Here is a 22,029-nt window from a genome sequence, read left to right as displayed (position 1 = left end):
GCTTACTCTTGTATTGGGGTGGGGAAGGGATATAACACTGCCACAGACAGAAAAGAAATATCTAATATGTTTAGAGTATGAAATCATAGAGTTAATAAAAATAAGCAGAGAAGTGACATAACCCGGTGGCAAGAGCACGGGCCTGGAATTTTGAAGTCCTGGGAGTCCTGGCTCCACCACTTGTCAGCTGTGTGACTTTGGGCAAGTCACTTAGCTTCTCTGTGCCTCAGTTACCTCACCTGTAAAATGGGGATTAAGACTGAGAGCCTCACCTGGGACAACCTGCTTACCTTATGTCTACCCCAGCACTTAGAACAGTGCTTGGCACATAGTGAGTGCTTAACAAATACCATAATCATTATTATTATTAGAAGGGTCTCAGTTCTAGTCCTGGCTCTGCCTGTTGCTTGCTGTATGATCTTGGGAAAATCACTTCACTTCTTTGGGCCTCGATTTCCTCAGCTGTAAAATGGGGATACCTCTTCTCCCTCCTACTTGGTACCTGTCCCACCTAGGGCTCACAGTCTGTGTCTGACCTAATTAACCTGTACATACCCCAGCTCTTAGATAGTGTTTGACACACAGTAAGCACTTAAATGCCTCAAAAAATAAGCAGATAAATTGGTGGCAAATATATGTAAAACCAATATAGTACAATCAAGAACCAACAAGGTGACAATAATGAGGCTGGAACTGGAGTGAATAAGGGCATTAGTCTCCCGATTATCTACAGATCACCTGATGCATTTAATGCCATTCCAAGAATATAGTGCTTGCTCAGTGGATATTCTCTCTTTTGACCCCATTCTCAGTTTGGAATAGCAGCAGCATCAATTCAAGGATCACATGATCAACACACTTCCATTTTTTAGTTTCCCAAGACAACCATGGATGTGGGAAAATAAGTTCTGATCCTTAGGGTCTTTCTCTTTCTTCCCTCTCAAGCCTAGACCAACCATGACTAAGAAAAATTCAGAAACAAAGGATAAAAATAATTTTCAACAGCAACGAGTGAATCCTGCGGGTGAAAACTACCCATGCCAAAGGGAAGCTTCCCAGATCTGCGACTGTATCATGACTTTTAGTCTAAAAAAGAATTCTGTGATTTCAAAGTCTCCTTGGGCTTGCAGTTTTTTTCCATTTTATTACTGAACTATTTATGGATTTCAGGGCATGGGTAATAACAAAATGCAACTCTGTTATATTGTCCTCTCCCAAGCAGTTGGTACAATGCTGTGCACAAAGTAAGTGCCTAAAAGTACGATTGATTGAATCATTCTTCCAGAAGATTGAAAAAAAATACTAGAAATATATGAAAACTTGTTTGGATATTTGAGAGAAAATCCTAGAAAAGTTTTCTTGCATCTCTTATCTGCTCTTTTGTTGAGTTGGGGAAGTGTAGAATGATTTCACATTGTTTGAACCTGAGATGTGGTACAAGGAGATAGTCGACCAAACTACTAAAGGAATCAAAGGAGATTGGGTGACATCACAGAAAACAGAGTTACAAATGAAACTGAACTCTTGGTTGGTACTTCAGAGCCCATAAATGAACAATAAGCTGAGATGGTTTAGGATCATCTTTATCAAAGGTGGGAAAATAGGTGAGGTGACTTCATAATCATCTTGTCTGTGTTTAGAACACAGAGACAGAGTGATATGAAACCTAATATTTGACTTGTGAGTCATTCATAAGACTTCCAGGAAAGAATATACAGTAGAGGCATACATCCCAGATAAATGGTGAATCAATTTTTTTTTAATCAAATTTACCCATGCCTTGAAAACTGGAGGGATTTCTTATTGCCTGCTTCACTTTTATAATAAAAAATTATGTTCACCACACAGCATAAACCCACTAGCTTCTGTGCCTTCCAAACTAAGAAAACATTTCAGACATTTGCTGTCTTTCACCTCTCCCTCCCCTATCCCAACCCTCATTTTCTGCCCCATTTAGCAGACTGGGAGATTCTTAAATGGAAAATACGTTTTTAATGCATACTCTAGTTTGGGCTAATTTAAAATGTGCCTAGCTTTTCCTCATATATCTTGTATATAATGTCTTCTACCAGAAACAGTGATTTTCTTAACAAAAAACTTATGTACATTCTTTCAAGTAGGAGTGATAGCAGAGTTAGCAAATGGGGTGCAATGCAATGTATGCAGCACGTGGGAAGTGCAAACCAAGTGTATACTTCCTACCTACAAGGGGCTTACATTCTAACTGGGGAGACAGACCTATAAGTATTCACAAGGAGAGTAATTAAAATGCATAAGTGAACAATTGAAGATATGATTACATAAATGTTGAGAAGTATAAGGTGACGATTAAATGTAGATATGGCTAATGGGGTTATAATGATTGGGATGCTGAGAAGTCATTGGGGAAAACCTGATGGAGACAGTGGATCTTGAAAATTGGGAGGGCTGTGTTATGAAGAATTTGGGTGCAAAAATAGTTGCAAGTTGGAAATATAGAAGAGGAGGCATTGAGAATTAAAATTTCATGGCCTAGTGGAAAGAGCAGGGGCCTTGGAATCAGAGGACCTGAGTTCTAAATCCTGGCTCCACCACTTGTCCACTGCATGACCTTGGGCAAGACACTTCACTTCTCTGTGCCTGTTTCCTCATCTATAAAATGGGGATTAAATCCTACTCTCTCTTACTAAGACTGTAAGCCCCATCCGGGACAGGGACTATGTTCAACCTGATTATCTTGTCTTTACCCCAGCGCTTAGTGTAGTGTTTGGAAAGTGAGTACTTTCCCCTTTAGACCGTAAGCTCGCTGTGGGCAGGGAATGTGTTTACCAACTCTATTGTACTCTCCCAAGCACTTAGTATAGTGCTCTGCACACAATAAGCACAAAATAAAATACCATTGGTTGATTGCTAGATAAACAAGTCTTCCTCCTCCAAATTAAGGAAGAAGCAGAAGCTTAGCTTGGAAGTAATCAAAGAGAATATTGAGTAAGAGAGTAAGTAGAGTAAGAGAAAGAGGAGGGAGAGAACCTTAAATCCAATTGAGAGCATTTTTGCTTGATGCCAAGGGACTCAGGGAGCCAATGGAAGGTTTTGAGGAGCATACTCATGCTGAGAGTTGTTTCAGGAAAATCATTTGTACAATACAGGTTGGAGAGCAAAGAGGCTGGAGGCAGGGAAGCCACTGAGGAAACTGATACAACAGTGCAGCTGGGATGTGCCCAGAACAGTAACTCTTTGAGTTTGTCTCAAAGTTATCATTTTGTGATCTTCTTAAGAGTGTGATGCTGATTTTTCTTCAATGTTGAAACTTCTCTCATGGGAAGAGCTTTCTATTTTTAACATTCTCCTCTGCCCACTTCAAGAACCATAAGAGATGGCACACCATCATTTTCCCCACTTCAATCAATAAAATACACTTATCCTTTTCAGCTCTAGTGTCATTTGAAATAATTCTCATTATTTATCTACTTGCATGGGATGTGCAAAACAGACCGGGGAAATAACTGTGTCGTGGTTCAGGGGTTGGATGATGGTAATATCAAGTTGTTAGGGGAGAATTTTGACAAAGCAGGATTTATTTTGTAGCATTTCAGTTCTTTAAGTTAACAGCATTCAATTCTTATTTAAGTGTGGTCTAGTGGAAAGAGTCTGGAAATAGGGGTCAGAAGATGAAACATTCTTCTGACTGCTGAGTTCTATTTCTACACTCTGCCACTTTTCCTTTCTGTAATAGATTTTAATGTCTGTCTAACCCACTAACTGTAAGCTCCATATTGGCAGAAAGCCTTCTTGAAGGCACATCTCCTCCAAGAGGCCAGGATCACCCTTCCTCTTCATATCTGACAGAAAATACACTCCCCGCCTTCAAAGCCTTCTTGAAAGCACATCTCCAAGAGGTCTTTCCTAAGCCCTCATTTCCTTTTTGCCCATTCCCTTCTGTGTTACCCGGATTTGCTCCCTTCATTCACTGTCTACTCAGTCTGACAGCTCTAATGTACAAACAATATATTTATTCATATTAATATCTGTCTTCCACTCTCCCTCCAGCTTAGATTGGGAGCTCATGTAGAACAGAGACTATGCCCGATTTATCTTGTATCTACCCAAGCAGAGTTTTTGACTTACAGTAAGCATTGAGTTTCCTCTCCGGGTCACACCTGGAGAGTTTCCAGTTCTCTACCAATCTCGACTATGGGAGAGAGAGTCAAGCAGAGGCATATCCATTTCATTCCTAGCTTGGCCAGTGGCTAGCGAGTGGAAGGCAATCTGCTACAAGTCAAAATTCACCTGTGCTGGACAGCAGCAGCATCTGAGAGAGTTGAGGGTGGAGACTATTGTATAGAAGGAGGCAATGGTAAACCACTTACATATTTTTACCAAGAAAACTCTATGGATGCACAACCAGAATGACTGCAGATGGAGGTGGGACATTCTGGTCTGCCCACCATCTAAAACTCAATATGTCCAAGACTGAACTCCTTATCTTCCCTCCCAAACTCCACCCTCTCTGTGACTTTCCCGTCACTGTAGACAGCACTACCATGCTTCTCGTCTCACAAGCCTGCAATCTTGCTGTCATCCTCAACTCCGCTCTCTCGTTCACCCCTCACATCCAATCCGTCACCAAAACCTGCCCGTCTCACCTCCACAACATCACCAAGATCTGCCCTTTCCTCTCCATCCAAACCGCTACCTTGCTGGTTCAATCTCTCATCTTATCCCGACTGGATTACTGCATCAGCCTCCTCTCTGATCTCCCATCCTCCTGTCTCTCCCCACTTCAGTCTATACTTTATGCTGCTGCCCGGATCATATTTGTGCAGAAACGCTCTGGGCATGTTACTCCCCTCCTCAAAAATCTTCAGTGGCTGTCTGTCAACTTACACATCAAGCAAAAACTCCTCACTTTTGGCTTCAAGGCTGTCCATCACCTCGCCCCCTCCTACCTCACCTCCCTTCTCTCCTTCTCCAGCCCAGCCTGCACTCCCCATTGCTCTGCCGCTAACCTCCTCACTGTACCTCGTTCTCACCTGTCCCGCCATCAACCCCCAGCCCACGTCCTCTCCCTGGCCTGGAATGCCCTCCTTCCACATATCCACCAAGCCTGCTCTCTTCCTCCCTTCAAAGCCCTACTGAGACCTTACCTCCTCCTGGAGGCCTTCCCAGACTGAGCCCCCTTTTCCCTCTCCCCTTCCCCATCCCCCCACCCTACCTCCTTCCCCTCCCCACAACATCTGTATATGCTTGTACAGATTTATTACTCTATTTAACTTGTACATATTTACTATTCTATTTATTTTGTTAATGATGTGCATTTAGCTTTAATTCTATTTGTTCTGATGATTTGACACCTGTCCACATTTTGTTTTCTGTCTCCCCCTTCTAGACTGCAAGCCCGTTGTTGGATAGGGACCATCTCTATATGTTGCCAACTTGTACTTCCCAAGCACTTAGTACAGTGCTCTGCACACAGTAAGTGCTCAATAAATATGATTGAATGAATGAATTCTGGGAGAGATGCGTCCGTGGTGGGTCGGAGATGACTCGACAGCATAAGGAGACAAGCACATAATACAATCGCTCTAAAATATTATTAATTTTACACTCTTACAATTGACTATGCAGCATGTCAATATTCTTACTGTTCAGCTGCAGAAACCCAGACACATAGATCCAGCTGCTAACAAGTGGAATAAGCAATATTCTGGTTTCCCAATTGGATTTTTTCCTACCATTCCTTTACATAGGCTTTCATCAGTAGAGACACTAAAGGACCTCTGACAGGTCTCAGGATCTTAACCAATAAAGACATTCACCAACCTGATTAAATCCTGTGATCTCCAACCCTGACACTTTCTTTACACATAGGAAAAAAATTTATCTTTACAATAGGAATCTGATCTTCCACACATCCTCTAAAGAAGTTAGGAAAAACATCAAAAATGTTTCAGATGACAAACTCAAGGGTAAAGGAGGTTTACGTGGAATGTCAACAGACTTTACTGATTGGAAATTTTATGCTGTTTCCCATATGCTTTCTACAGCCATGATTACAAAGACATAGGATAACTTTGTTACCATCTTACTCATTGAGTCGTGTGGTGTCACTGAGGTAAATCACCTTCAAGTCTAGCTAGCAATCAATCAATTGTACTTACTGAGCACTTAATGTGGGTAGTGCACTGTACTAAGTGCTTGGGAGAGCTAGTCAGCATGAACTCTGCCCACAGGGAGCTTACAGTTACCCTCCCAAGTTTAGAGTTGAAACTCTCACCATCCACCTCGTGAGGAACCACAGAAGTATCACAAGACAGTACACTTCATTAACACGTAAATTCCTGGTACTGACAAACCAGTTTTCTTTTCCTCTTATCCCTCTCTGCCTTCTTCCTGAGGTAATTTTATGTTCAGCAATCAAAAACATGTCTTCATTAGCTGCATTAACATTCATAGGCTGTTGCGATTTTTGATAATGCACAGGTCTCCATAGCCTCGCTGTGTTACATATTAATTTTATTCCCCAGGAAGTTTCCTGTGCCAATGTCTTAATTAACACTCCCTTTCTTTCCTGCAGCAATGTGCAGCTTGACGGGAAAGATGACAGAGGAGCCTTCCAGCTTGCAGAAATGGAATCTGGAAGACATTGAGAGGATCACCAGAAGCGAGTGGCTGATACAATTTCAGAGTTGGGACACCCTGGCAAGATTCTGAGTGAGGAGACAGGGAGACACATGAGGGGATGGGGCAATACAATCAATTAACGGTATTTATTGAGCACTTACTATCTGCAGAGCATTGTACTAAGCACTTGGAAAGTACAGCAGAATTAGCAGACACATTCCCTGCCCAAAATGAGCTTACAGTCTAGCAGAAGGAAGGTGGAGACTGTGAGATTGTTGTTAGGAAGGGATTGTCTCTGTTGCTGAATTGTACTTTTCAAGTGCTTAGTACAGTGCTCTGCACACAGTAAGCACTCAATAAATATGACTGGATGAATGAATGAAAAGAGTCAGTGTTTTGCTAGGTGCGGCATTGCCTGTTGGATTTCTGGGGAGCGGCACATGGCCATTTACAGTGAGCTCATTTTGGTCTGGCACTGCAACTGTTTGTTGTTGTATTGTATTCTCCCAAGCACTTAGTACAGTGTTTTGCACACAATAAGTGCTCAATCAATACAAATGATTGATTGATTTGTGGTAGCTACATGTTTTGTTTTGTTGTCTCTCTCCCCCTTTTAGACTGTGAGCCCATTGTTGGGTAGGGACCATCTCTACCCAAGTGCTTAGTGCAGTGCTCTGCACACAGTAAGCACTCAATAAATATGATTGAATGAATGAATGCATGGTAGGTGAGCAGAGTCTCCCTAATTACAGGAACCCGGATGATTGATCAATAAATATGGTGTTCTGCTCAAAGTAAGCACTCAAATACCATTGACTGCATTGACTTCTATATGTATCGACTTTTCTTCCTTCTTTTCTGCAAATTATTTTGGTCTTTTCCCTCCTCAGGCTTGACTAAGTTCCTTGAGGGCAGGGATCATGTGTATTCTATTTTATTCTCCCCAAATGTTTAGTACAAAGTTCAGCACACTCTCTGGACTCAGTAAATATTGTCTGACTGGTCAAACATCAACTGGAGCAGCTGAAGGAGCTGTCCACACAGGAGATGAGGCCTTAGTTTATTACTGGCTACAAAACCCTCCACCTAGGGAGTTGGAGTCCCTTGCAGTGTTGCACCAGGAGAGTTTTCAGTCATCTACCAGCCTTGGCTACAGGAGGAAGAGTCAAGCAGAGCCATATCCATTCCATTCCTAGCTTGGCCAGTGGCTAGCAAGTGGAAGGCAATCTGCTACAAGTCAAAACTCACCTGTGCTGAGCAACAGCAGCATGGGAGAGATTAGGGTGGAGACATGTTTACTGAGTGGAAGGAGGGAACGGTAAACCACTTCTGTATTTTTACCAAGAAAACTCTATGGATCCATCACCAGAACAACTGCAGATGGAGGTGGGGCTTTCTGGGAGAGATATGCCCATGGCGTCGCTTTGGGTCGGAGACAACTCTATAGAATAAGACAAGACATGGAGTTGTTCCTTGTTGAGCTGTTTCAGTCAGCACTTCATTTCAGCTTATTGGGCATCTCTATAAAGGCTCTTGGAGCTGGGACTGGCTAAAATGAGTAGCAGTGTGGCCTAATGGAAAGAGCACCAACCTAGGAGTCAGAGGACCCAGGTTCTAATTCTGGCCCTGCCACTTGCCTGCTGGGTGACCTTGGGCCAGTCACTCAACTTTTCTGTGATTCAGTTTCCTCATCTGTAAAATGAGGATGAAATACCTGTTCTCCCTCCTACTTAGACTATAAGCCCAAAGAGGGACAGGGACTGTGTCTGGCCTGATTACCTTGTATCTACTCCAGGCTTAACGCAGTGCTCAGTAATCAATAATTCAATGGTGTTTACTGAGTGCCTCCTGTGTGCAGAGCACTGTATTAAGGGCTTGGGATAGCACAATTTGAGTTGGTAACATGTTCCCTTCCCAGAAGGAGCTTACAGTCTAGAGAGGGAGATGGACATTCAAATAAGTTAGAGATGGGAAAATGGCACAGTGAATGGCTATGAAAGCCATTACATTCCACATTTATTATTATTGTTATTATTATTATTATTAGTAATAATAAGCTGGTAGTGTTTTGCAGGGGCTGAAACTCACAGGACAAGATGCAGGAGTCCTCGGGATCACATATTGACTTTGAATTATTCAATGGTAGGTCAGTGGCTTTGATGCTAACAAGTGGAATAATTATTAAGACATATAAGTGCTGACTATGTGCAAGGAGCTTTATTAAGCACCGGTGGATGCAAACAAATCGGGTTGGATGCAGTCCCTGTACCATGAGGGGCTCACAGTCTCAATCCCATTTAACAGATGAGGTAACAGAGGCAAAGAGAAGTTAAGTGACTTGCCCAAGGTCACACAGCAGACCAATGGTGGAGCCGGGATGTAAGATGAACCTTATAATTCAACCTCACCATGTACCCTCTCCAACTCTCCCGCATCACCACAGCACAAAGGACAGAGTGGGATATTTAGCCCCTGTCAGCAAGTACCAGAGGAAAAAACTTAGGAAATTGCCTTAAGATTCCTAAGAAAATCTTGGCCAGGGAAGTTTTCTTGTAAATTTCACCTCCCCATGACTTCGGTCTAGTACATCTCCAAGACCTTTAAGTGGGTATAATTGTCCTGCTGCTAAAAATAATATCGGTGCAGGTGTTCAATATGGGTAATTCATTCCTAGTGCACAAAGCAATAAAGAAATGTCAGCTTCAGATCATGTCGACATAAGAAAAGCAAGGCATCCTACTTTATGCTCTAGGCTCTGCAGTAGAAAAGGCCTGATACAAACTGGAAAAGTTCACTAAGGCAAAGGATTTTCCTTTCAAAGCATCACAAACAAAAGAAACTTTGAAATGATGCTGAAGTTGATGATAGATGTCCTTAGAAGACTGCTTGAAGCTGTCAGAATGGGCTCAATTCTTCTCCCCTAAGAAAGGAGTTGGGCAGTGAAGAGTAATCAATTATGCCATTTCAAGATAGAAAGATGCGCAGTTCATGCCAGTTTCCATCCCGACTTCCTAGCTTTTATTACCTGCCTGGATTGAATTAGATCAGATGCAAGCTGAGCGCTCCGATACCTGTTATTGCACTTTTCTACCACCGGAAATTTAGTTTTAGTATTTTCTGGGATATAGGACAATAATGAAATAATTCTACTCCAAAGTAAATGTGCACTTACTAAAGCTTCATAAGTGTTTATATACTATAAAACAGTATAATCTTCAAAGGATGATTTTTCCCCCCGTTTCCCAGGCAACAGATATTTACTAATAGGAAGATTTTAAGGCAGTGGAGCTACTCCCCACCATGAAACTCAAAAATGACGAATCCAACTTAGAAATGCAAACATTTTCCTCCCATAAAAACCTGAGGATTCATTTATGCTAATGCATGCATTTCTCTTGTGAATTTTCCTTCCAGGCCCTGGAAGGAAAGTGAAAAAAGTTCTCAGGAGAATTCACTGAGCTGGAGAAGCATCTTGCAGAGTTAACAGTGTCCCTGGCAGAACAAATCCCATTATAAGACTGGTAAATATCCTTAACGACTGAACAAGGAGAACACAGTCAGAACCTGTTACATACTGCCATGTTATTTTTAGTTCTCATTAAGCAACTCACTAGGCATAAGTAATATTTTTACTATAGAATTGTTAGGCTGATCCAATAATTTTGATTTACATGAAGATTAAGTAGCAGCATTTGAGATCCGCTTGATGCACACAATTGCAATAGAATTGAGAAACACCGTAGAATCAAACAGTGATGGATCCTAAAATAAGAGTCACAGAGGAACTCCAGAAGAATGTTAGACTTGAAACTAAATCCACCTGGCTAGGAGAAATGATTTTATGAGCTTAAAGAAATAAAACAGCCTCTCTAGAATGAGGAAGAGAGATATATTTATCGAAAAAATAGGTAATAATAATAACCTTTATGGTACTTGTTAAGCGCTATGTGCCAAGCACTATTCTAACTGCTGGGGTAGACAGACATGTGGCAGAGTCAGGATTAGAACCCAGGTCCTTCTGACTCTCGGGCCCAGGCTTTAACCACTAGGCCACGCAGCTTCTTCTCTTCAGGGTAGGGACCAAGTCTTCTAATTTTATTTTATGCTCCAATGTGCTTAATATAGTGCTCTGCCACATAGTTGGTGCTCAATAAATACATTCGGTTTCTGGATTCCTTCTAGGTATATTATTTTTCTGTCCCTAATTATAGTTTCGAGGATCTAGAACCCTAAAAGATGTCTCTACACTACCCAAGTAGACGGAAGTGATCAAAATGGAGACAACAAAGTCAGAGACAAGGAGGCAGTTCAATTTAATCATACATGGACTCAATTCTCGGTTCTTTCTGGATGTTAAAATCTCATCATCCAATTGTACCATGAAAGTTATTGGGCCTCTGCTACATTGTCTCCCTCTTTCTATAAAAAAGGCCTTTCCCTAGGTTAGTCACATAAGTTTCAGTTTTGAGAAGGGATCCTGACAGAAACCATGTGACTCCACCTTTTGTGTCTTAGCATCCTCTTTAACCTCATTTCATGCTCACTGCTGGAATGAAATAATAGTAATAATAATGATTATGGTATTTGTTAAGCACTTACTATGTTCCAGGCATTGTTCTAAGTGCTGGAGTAGATACAAGATAGTTGGGTTGGACATAATCCCTATCCCACATGGGGCTCACAGTCTTAGTCCCCATTATACACATGAGGGAACTGAGGTACAGAGAAGTTAAGCAACTTGTTCAAGGTCACAGAGCTGACAAGTGGTAAGTCAGGATTAGAACCCATGACTTTATGAATCCCATTAATGGGGAAAAACAGTAATTCTAATTCCTATTTGGGCAATCTTTTACAAGATTTTAAAAATAAATAAAAAATGTTTAACTCAGGTGGTGCTCCTTACATATCCCTGGACCAAATCTCTTAATGGAAGCCTACCTTCAAAGTTTTCTAAAATATTAGGGGTGTGAGTGCAATAAACATCATTTTCCTCTGCTGTTGCTTGCCTGGAAATATGTCTCCAGTTCTGGAATCCAGTCAAGGCCTAGAGTGTACACATCCATCTGGGTGTAGTTTGACCCCAATTCTCCAGAATGTCTTTTCCTCAGTTTTAATTATGAAAAATCTATAAGATTACTTAGGTAAAGACCCCCTGAACTCAAAGACAAGACGATCTATAGGATCGTGTTCCTTGCGCTTCTGACACTGGCCACAGATGCATTTAGTCCTCTTCCACTTACTTCATAAAACTATCATTTACATTTATTGCCCTTGGTAACATTTATTATGATGGATGGGTTTCTTCACTGAGACCTTGAAACCAGTTAAACCACCACTTTTTTCTCCTCGAGGCTCTGTGGATTTCACCCTAATGGAAAAATCTGAGAAATCATAACTACTTTCTTGAGCAGCTGACCCCAGGAAACTGGTGGACAGCCTCAATGGTGGGAGCAATAGCTTCTGCTTTCACCTCTGAAAAAAACCTCTCAGCTTCCTCTTGGTTCAGTTACCACACCATAGGTCAAGTACAGTAGAAGAGTTGTACTACTTCAAAGACACTCTACTCAAAACCACCAATCTCCACTCTCCTGACACATAAAGTTGTGGGCAGACATTGTCTCTGTTGCTGAATTGTACTTTCTAAGCACTTACACACAGTACGTGCTCAATAAATACGATTGAATGAATGAATGAAGAAGCTCCAACTCCCTCCCAATTAGAATTCAAGTTCTTTGCAGTCAGGTATCATATCTACCAATTCACCCCACTCTTCTAAACATTTAGCACAGTGCTCTGCACTCCATAAGTACTCAATAACTACCACTGGTTGGTTGATTCATTCTAATCATTCTCCTCCTCCTCCCAGAACCTCCATCTTCTAATCCCTACATCCACCAGTCTGATTTAATGGAGAAAGGCACATTTTCAAAGTTAAGATTTTTGAGGACTTTGAAGACAGGTAATAATAATAATTGTAGTATTTGTTAAGTGCTTGTGCCAAGCACTAAGTGCTGAGGTAGATACAAGGTAATCAGGTCAGACACACTTCCTGTCCCAAGGAGGGCTTACAGTCTTAATCCCCATTTTACAGCTGAGGTAACTGAGGCCCAGAGAAGTTAGATGACTTGTTCAAGGTCACAGAGCAGACGTGTGTTGGAGACAGGATTAGAACCCACTTGCAACTCACAGGCCGATGCTCTTTCTACTAGGCCATACTGCTTCTACCACCAGAGGTCTAGTGGGAATGGGGAAGAAGAGAATTTCAGACAAGTAGCATGGCCTAGAGGAAAGAGCACGAGGCTGGGAGTCAGAAGGACCTGGGTTCTAATCCTGACATCATCAATCGTATTTATTGAGCGCTTACTGTGCTTACTGTACTAAGCGCTTGGGAAGTAAAAAATGGCAACATATAGAGACAGTCCCTACCCAACAGTGGGCTCACAGTCTAAAAACGACTCCATCATTTGCCTGCTGTGAGACCTTGGGCAAGTCACTTCACTTCTCAAACCTCAGTTCCTCATTTCTAAAAATGAGTGTAAAATAGGGGTAAATATCTGCTCTCCTCCTATTTCGACTGAGCCTGATGTGGGACAGGGACTGTGTCCAAACTGATTATATTTTTATCTACTCAGAACTTTGTAATAATAATAATAGCATTTGTTAAGTGCTTACTATGTGCAAGGCACTGTTCTAAGGGCTGGGGAGGTTACAAGGTGATCAGGTTGACCCATGTGGGGCTCACAATCTTAATCCCCATTTTTCAGATGAGGTAACTGAGGTACAGAGAAGTGAAGTGACTTGCCCAAAGTCACACAGCTGACAAGTGGTGGAGCCAGAATTTGAACCCATGACCTCTGACTCCAAAGACTGTGCTCATTCTACTGAGCCACGTTGCTTCAGTGTGTAACATTCAGAAAGCCCCTAAAAACCAAATTTATTAGGGAATAGCCTAAGCAAGGAAGTAGGTGAGCAGGGAGAAGAACACTGTTAGGAGGTGACGAATGAAGAATCATTTTTACTTCATATCCTTAGACATTTCATAGCCACAGTCCCAGCTGTAGCTCAGGTAATTATTTGTAGCAATACGGTCTGGGAGGCTAACCCAATAACAGAAACTTTTTATCTGATAAATGGCAGTTCCTTCCATTCACCAACTCCACAATCAATGGGAATTCTAGATTTCATATAAAAATCAAGATTGCTTGAAATGAAACAATCACCCACCCTATTAATTGATTATCCCACACTTCTCAAAGTAAACCTTAGCATGTCTGGGAAAAATGGTTGGCCTTGAAGATTTCCATTATTGCAAATATTAAAACTCTGCCTGATACCAAGACTTTCAAGTGGGTTCTTAAAAGTGAGTTTCTAACCCCAGCTCTGCCACTTATCTGCTGTGTGACCTTGGACAAGTCACTTCACTTCTCTGTGCCTTAGTTACCTCATCTGTAAAATGGGGATGGAAATGGTGAGCCCCACATGGGACAAGGGGTGTGTCCAACCCAATTTGCTTGTGCCCACTCCAATGTTAAGTACAGGAATTAACAAATACCACAATTATTATGTACTTTCATTAAATAACTTTTTGAACCCCAAATCTGAATATATTTGGTCCTCCTTCAGATATTATAAGAAGTGTGTCAAACTAATTTGGATTAGATTAATAACATCAACTGAGAGTTTTTATTCAGTTTAAAAGTGATGGTGACAATCACTTCGTTAAAGATAAATAGCACATCAAATACATCACCATTGAAGGTATAAAAACCATGTTAGAGAAGGCCATTTTGATTAATCAAGGGAGGTTTGCTAGAGGCAGTGGAATTTTAATATTGTCATCAATCAATAGTATAAAGTTAGTAGACCTGATCCCTGCCCTCAAGAAGCTAGATAATTTTTCTCTCTTGTTGCTCAAATCACTTTTTAATAGTCTGTAAAATGCTTTGGAGAGCCCACAGACTTTTTCATTTCCTTCAGTACTTAACTCTCAACATTGCCTGAAAGTAGTTACAAATAAACTTCAATCAATTTTATTTATTAAAGGTTTACTGTGTGTAGAGCACTGTACTAAGCACTGGGGTAGATACCAGTTTCTCAGGTTGGACCCAGTTGCTGTCCCACATGCAGCTCACAGTCTTTATTCCCCATTTTACAGATGAGGTAACAGACATAGAAAAGTTAAGTGGTTTGCCCAAGGTCACACAGGAGATGAGTGGTGGAGCCGGGATTAGAACTCAGCTCCTTCTGTCTCCCAGGCTGGTGCTCTATCCATTATGCCACGCTGCTTCTCTCAATCATCAAGTGATCGATCAATCATTTCCAGTGTCATCACCAACAGGAAGAACATATTCAAAGTATAAATCATTCATTCAATCGTATTTATTGAGTGTTTACTGCATGCAGAGCACTGTACTAAGCACTTGGGAAGTACAAGTTGGCAACATATAGAGACGGTCCCTACCCAACTATGGGCTCACTGTCTAGAAGGGGGAGACAGACAACAAAACACGTGGACAGGTGTCAAATCCTACGACTTTGTGCATGTAAGGGAGATTTGTACACAGAAGAGGAAGAGTCAGCTGTGTCATTCTAGGATGGCTGGACACACAGCCAACTAATAAAGCTTCAATATGAGAAAAACACTTCTAGTTTTTCTTACTTCTGGTTTTCCACTCAATTGACCAGTGGTCGAACGAAAGGTTCTGTTAAACCAACAGGAAACCTTCAATTTCACACGTGAAGGGATGAACAGCTAATCCGCCTGCCTCACCTGAACCTCAGTTAGTAGTGGGGTGCAGCTGGAATTTTGTCTAACATAGGTCCCTTTACAATCTTCCATGTTTAAAATAAGAGCCCATATTCCTAGCCGATTTCTGAACTTCCTTGAGAGGAAGAAGGCATAAGATATTTACCGATTATGGTATTTACCAGCCTTATCTGGTGAATAATAGAGAAGCAGTGTGGTTTAGTGGAAAGAGCCCAGGCTTGGGAGTCAGAGGTCATGGGTTCTAATCCCTGCTCTGCCACATGTCAGCCGTTTGACTTTGGACAAGTCACTTCACTTCTCTGTGCCTCAGTTACCTCATCTGTAAAATGGGGATGAAGACTGTGAACCCCACACGAGACAACTTGATAGCCGTGTATCTATCCCAGCACTTAGAATGGTGCTCGGCATATAGTAAGCGCTTAACAAATGCCATTATTATTATTATCTTTTTCCAGGTACTGCTTTCTAGGTGAGGAAAAACAGCCATTTATAGAACACATAAAAAGAATGAAACAAACTTTCCTTATCACAAATTAACTATGGCAAGGGGGATTCAAATTTAAGTGGTGGCTTCAATGATTTCAGAGGTTCTTGAGGCATGGGGATACGTACATTCATCAGGCACTCACGGAAACAATCCCTAAGTAAATAAGTATCTTTTTTTAGTGGTATTTGTTGAGTCCTTACTCTGTGTCAAGCGCTTTTCTAAGCTCTGAGGTGGATACAACATAATTGAGTTGAAAACAGTCCCTGTCCCACAGAGGGCTCACAGTCTTAATCCCCACTTTACAGATGAAGTCACCGAGGCCCAGATAAATCAAAGTAACTTGCTCAAGGTCAGATGGCAGAATTAAAACCCAGGTCTTTCTGACTCTCAGATCCAAGCTTTATCCATTAGGAAATACAGCTTCTGCCTGAAAGGGCGGGAACCATGTTTTAAATATTTTCTCCACAGGGCTGGGCATATTGAAGGCATTTAATTATTCCATATTCCACGAAGAAAGCACAAAATTGAATATTTGGGCCTCCATCCACATCTCTGACATGTCGGCCAGGAGAGTGGTTTCCAGCTCTTCCTACCCAAACTGTGGTGCATCTCAGCATAGTCTTAACCCTGTAGAAAGAAGTCAAGAGGAAGTGAATTTTAGGATTTGTGCGCAGAATAGGACTGATTTTTATTCTGATTCAGTTTCAATCTGAAGGATTTTGAATGAAGTATTGCAAGTTTGGTTAGTGGGTTGGACGTTGGAATTTCTTGTTTCAGTGAAGCCAAATGACTTACTGTTACTCTCACTCTCCTGCTAATCCCCTCCGTTGGCTTTGAGTTTAATTCCATCATATTGCCACTTACCGGGAGAATCCAGAAGGCAGTTTAAATGGATGTTTACAGCTCCCCAAACACCATTTTTACTTATTCATTTATTTGTGGTTTGCTTATACATACTCGCAAGACTAATTTTTCCTCCGCTCCTGATTTTCACATACACATCCATCTGGCTAATATACCCATCTCTTGCTTAGTCTCATTGCTATCTAAAAGCCAGTCATGTAAACTGCATCACCTCAAATGAAGAGTAGAAACTTAGCAATAGACGTTTTCGTTGTAGATAAATCAACTGTACTCATGATTTTGAATCTAATGGTCCTCCAGGAACCAAAGCCACCAGCTACTGAATACTGTATGTTTAAGCAATGCACCAAGGAAGCAGTGTGGCCTAATGGATAGAACACATGACTTGGAAGAAAAAGATTTGGGTTTGAGTCCCTCGAAACCCTGCATGCCACTGCTCTTTAGGTAAACAGAGGTAACATTCAAACATACAGCACATCTAAGCACTGCTCAACAGATTCAGCCTTTTATCCAGACAGATTTTGAGTCTCTCAGCCGAGATACAAGTCTGCTGCTGTACCTCTCTTTGGGGGAAATACAAATTAAATTAAAAATAGGAAAGGAACAAATGCTTTTGACACGGTCATTTAACAGATGCTATGGCGAAGTGCAAAGCCTTGTTGCCGCATCTGCTTTTTAATGATTCCATTTCTAAAGGTCTTCCTTTTGCAGTATGAATATTATCTCCATCAATTCTCTGCTTTCCTTCTTGAGCCCCCGGATTTTAGGACCAAGATCTCTCCACGGAGCTTATTTAAATATTCCCCCATTTCTAATATTTTGATTCCTGGAAGTGTCTTATGAACTGTGGATTTTATGAACTGAAGACCTAATCAATACAGGTGCTAAGACATATTTGCAGGTAAAGTGGTGCCTAGTTAAGTGAATCGCTAAATCTTCAAGAAAATTTTCTCATCCTCATAATCGATACTAAAAAAAATTCCATAAATATTTCTGTTGAAATAGAACCAGTTACAAAGATTTTAAATAATTTTATGAGAAGCAGCATGGCTCAGTGGAAAGAGCAAGGGCTTTGGAGTCAGAGGTCATGGGTTCAAATCCCTGGGGCAAGTCACTTAACTCCTCTGGACCTCAGTTACCTCATCTGTAAAATGGGGATTAAAACTGTGAGCCCCCCGTGGGACAACCTGATCACCTTGTAACCTCCCCAGTGCTTAGAACAGTGCTTTGCACATAGTAAGTGCTTAACAAATACCATCATTATTATTAAATAACAGATTCTAATGTTCTTTAATATATCTACACACTCTGCTGCAAGCCTCAAATATATATTATGCTATATAATAAATGATACATATATGATATAATAAATTAAATCATATTACTTTTAATTTAATTATACCTTGAACATTATGACTTACATCTAGCAGTTTAATGATGCTATCAGCATCTTCCAGATGCACTTTATGTGCTCTGGAAGAAAATTAACTTTTAGCTTTCTCGTACCAAGTAGATGAAAGTTGTGCTGCCGATGACTTGTTGCTTTCAAGCATGCCATCTTTTGACGATCCACTCCGACAGGAAAGTTCAGAAAGAACATTTCCTTTAACAGAAACTTCAAATCAAATCCAAGGGCTGTTCCTAAACTCCCTCTCAAAATGCCTCAGTGTGGGTTAAGCAATTTATTAAATATTATTATATTATATATTATTATATATTATTATTATAATAAATTTTATTAAATAGAAAGCTATTTAAGCAATAACTTGGACAGCAAACAGTACACCCTAGTTAGCTAAACAGAAGCTAGCTTTTTTTTTATGGTATTTATTAAGTGCTTACTATATGCCAGGCACTGTACTAAGAGCTGGGGTAGACACAAGCTAATTGATTTGGACACAGTTCGTATCCTACATGGGGGGCACAGTCTTCATCCCCATTTTACAGATGAGGTAATTGAGGCACAGAGAAGTTAACTGACTCACCCAAGGTCACCCAGCAGACAAGTGGCGAAGCCAGGATTAGATTGTAAAAGTAAATTCACACGCACATCCTGGAATTCCTGCTTTGGCTGCTTATCCCACTTAATAAGGCAATCAGTAATACTGAGGAGCACTTACTAGGTGCAGAGTGTTGTACTAAGCACTTGGAAAAGTAACAATACAATAATATTGGTAGACATGATCCTGGCTCTCATGGAGATTACAGTGTGAGTTTTTCTTATGGGAATAAGAGAGAATTTCAGAGTGCAGGGTAAAAAAAAAGGTTGGAAAAAGATAATAGAATCCAAGCTGTGTTTTTCTGAGGGTTGGCTATCTGGGTTCACTTTCTATTTGTGAAGCCACACTTTGTGGCTGTAAGAATTAAGGGGTTATAAACAAAGGACAGAAACCCAGGTTTAAAATAAAGAAGGGGCAAGTAAAATTCTTAGGAAGCAATGATCTCATTTCCACACATCTTTTCAATGACTGGAAATTAAAATAAAATGAAATGAAAGAAAGTTGAAGGGAAGAATTTATATGTGATATTTAAGAATGTTAGCTTTTTAAATGAATCTTGCCCAGGTTCCAAAGATACCCTGAAAAATCGGATAAATTCCAATTTGCTAAAGGTAAACACTTTGATCTAAGGATAAAGCATCATTATAAGATGGCATCATTCTAATTGAAATCAACTGAATTCAGTATGAAGTATGCTGTCTCGGAAATCAATTGGTCAAATTGATCAATGCCTTTTTTGAGTTCCTACTGTGTGCAGTGCACTGTATTAGAGGTACAGGGAGAACATTAGAAGCAAAGAAGAGGCTTACATGGGCTTTAAGACATGTGTCTGGTAACTCTGTTGTATTCTTCTCTCCCAAGTGGTTAGTACAGTGTTCTGCACATAGTAAGTACTCAATAAATACCACTAATTAAAACACTTAATCACTTTGCTCTTTCATACCTTACCTCACTGGCTCTCCTATTACAATGCAGTCCCCACACTTCACTCCTCTAATGCCAACCTACTCAATGTACCTCCATCTCATCTGTCTTGATGCCCACCTCTTTTCTACATCCTTCATATCTGACAGAAAATTACTCTCCCCCCTTCAAAACCTTACTGAAGGCACATCTCCTCCAAGATGCCTTTCCTGACTAAAGTTTCATTTCCTCTTCTCCCACTCCCTTCTGCACTGCCTTTACACTTAGATTTGCTCCCTTAATTTACCCCTCCCTTACCCTGCAGCCCTCATATACATATTCATAATTTAATAATAATAGTAATGGCATTTATTAAGCACTTACTATGTGCAAAGCACTATTCTAAGTGCTGGGGAGGTTACAAGCCCATCAAGTTGTCCCACAGGGGGCTCACAGTCTTAATCCCCATTTTGCAGATGAGGTAACTGAGGCCCAGAGAAGTTAAGTGACTTGCCCAAAGTCACACAGCTGACAACTGGCAGAGTTGGGATTTGAACCCATGACCTCTGACTCCAAAGCCCATGCTCTTTCCACTGAGCCACGCTGCTTCCCCAATTTATTTATATTAATGTTTATCACTCCCTCTGGACTGTAAGCTCATTTTGGGCAAAGAATGTGTCTACCAAACCTGTTACATTGTTAAATTGTACTCTCCCAAGCTCTTACTACAGTGGTCTGCACAGAGTAAGTGCTCAATAAATACAATTGATTGATTGAGAAGACAGGGAAGGCACGCATGATTGACCAAGAGTGGGACCAGAAAGGAGAACAAAGACATCATCGGGAGGAAATGTGACAGGTGTGCTAATTTTGCCTAAGATCCATCTGATATCATTACAGCTTACTGGAGAGAGCTCGGGCTTGAGTGTCAGAAGGACCTGAGTTCTAATTCCTGCTCTGCCACTTGGCTGCTGTGTGACCTTCGGTAAATCACTTCACTTCTCTAGGCCTTAGTTACCTCATCTGTAAAATGGGGATTAAGACCTTGAGCCCTATGTGGGACAGGGACTGTGCCCGACCCTACTCACTGTATTCACCCCAGAGCTTAGTACAATGGCTAGTATGTAGTAAGTGCTTAACAAATATCACAATTATTATTATTAGACCTGGGCCCCTCTATTTGAACATCCTCCTCCAAGTTAAAGGGTTTTATTAGAGAGGCAGTGCTGCTCAGTGGAAAGAGCACGGGCTTGGGAGTCTGAGGTCATGGGTACTAATCCTGGCTCTGCCACTCATCAGCTGTGTGACTCTGGGCAAGTCACTTAACTTCTCTGGGCCTCAGTTACCTCATCTGTCAAATGGGGATTAAGACTGTGAGCCCCACGTGGGACAACCTGACCACCTTGTATCCCCCGCAGCGCTAAAAAAGTACTTGGCACATAGTAAGCGCTCAACAAATGCCACTATTATTATTATTATTCATGGTCTGCTAATTAGCCATGTCCTGCTAATTAGCCATGTCCTATGATTGGTTCATGCAGATGGTATCTCCATGGCAGTAATCCTTCATGGAACCAACAGGAAGATGAACTATCTCAAATAAATAACTAAATAGGCAATGGGATATACATTTACATGTAGATAGCAAGAATGGGTAAATGAGATGCTAAAGATGGTTATTGGGTTGATTCGACTTTAGATGCAGCCATTTTAATAGGAAGAACACATTTCCAACTATCTCATTTCACCCTAAACATTGCTCCCCTTCCATTTTACTTAAAACTATGGAACAAGGAGGAATATCAGGTAAGACATACTCATCGCCATTCAATAACAATTATCCTGTCAGATTGTACACTCCTTTAGGGCAGGGTTCACATAGTAAGCTCTTAACTAATCCATCATCATCATCATTATTATTATTACTATCGGCTGTACTCTCCCTTAGGACAGGGCTCAGCATACTGTAAGTGCTCAAATAACACTGATTGAAATAACGGGACTTCTGTTTGGAATACGTCCCTTAACAAAAAACTCACTAGACCAGAATAAACACTGTGAAGAAAACCCCTTTGGGGAATGGACAGGTTTTCTTCAATTCATTGCCCAAAGTATTTGTTTACTGGCATGTAAACATGTCAGAAAAACACCAATTAATCAGTGGTATTAGTGAGGTCTTAGTGAATGCAGAACACTGTACTAAGTGGCTCGGAAGAGTACAATAGGCAAAGTAGAAACAGCACAGCAGAGTGTCTAGTACACAGCAAGGACTTAACGAATACCATAAAAACAAACAAACATTCCTTGCCCTACTATCTCTTCCCTTGGTCGGAAGTCCCAAGAGCTGTAACCTGTGGAATTACATAGAGCAGTGGGGGATTTGCTTTAAACAAAGAAAACAAAGG

At 41.0% G+C, this 22,029-nt stretch overlaps 1 protein-coding gene and 1 non-coding gene across 3 annotated transcripts in view; one reads left to right on the top strand and one right to left on the bottom strand.

Moving 5' to 3' along the window:
* Positions 1 to 22,029, bottom strand: part of GALNTL6 (polypeptide N-acetylgalactosaminyltransferase like 6) — a 775,084-nt gene that overhangs the window by 281,202 nt on the left and 471,853 nt on the right. The gene's annotated exons all lie outside the window — the stretch shown is intronic.
* On the top strand, positions 4,122 to 4,259 carry LOC119935968. Its single transcript, XR_005453563.1, has one exon. It is a non-coding gene; the product is annotated as a small nucleolar RNA SNORA7 (small nucleolar RNA).

This window comes from Tachyglossus aculeatus, chromosome 12 (genome assembly GCF_015852505.1).
Source record: "Tachyglossus aculeatus isolate mTacAcu1 chromosome 12, mTacAcu1.pri, whole genome shotgun sequence".
Classification (NCBI taxonomy): Eukaryota; Metazoa; Chordata; class Mammalia; order Monotremata; family Tachyglossidae; genus Tachyglossus; species Tachyglossus aculeatus.
Note: the sequence above shows the minus strand (reverse complement) of the source record. Positions and strands in the feature narration are given on the sequence as shown.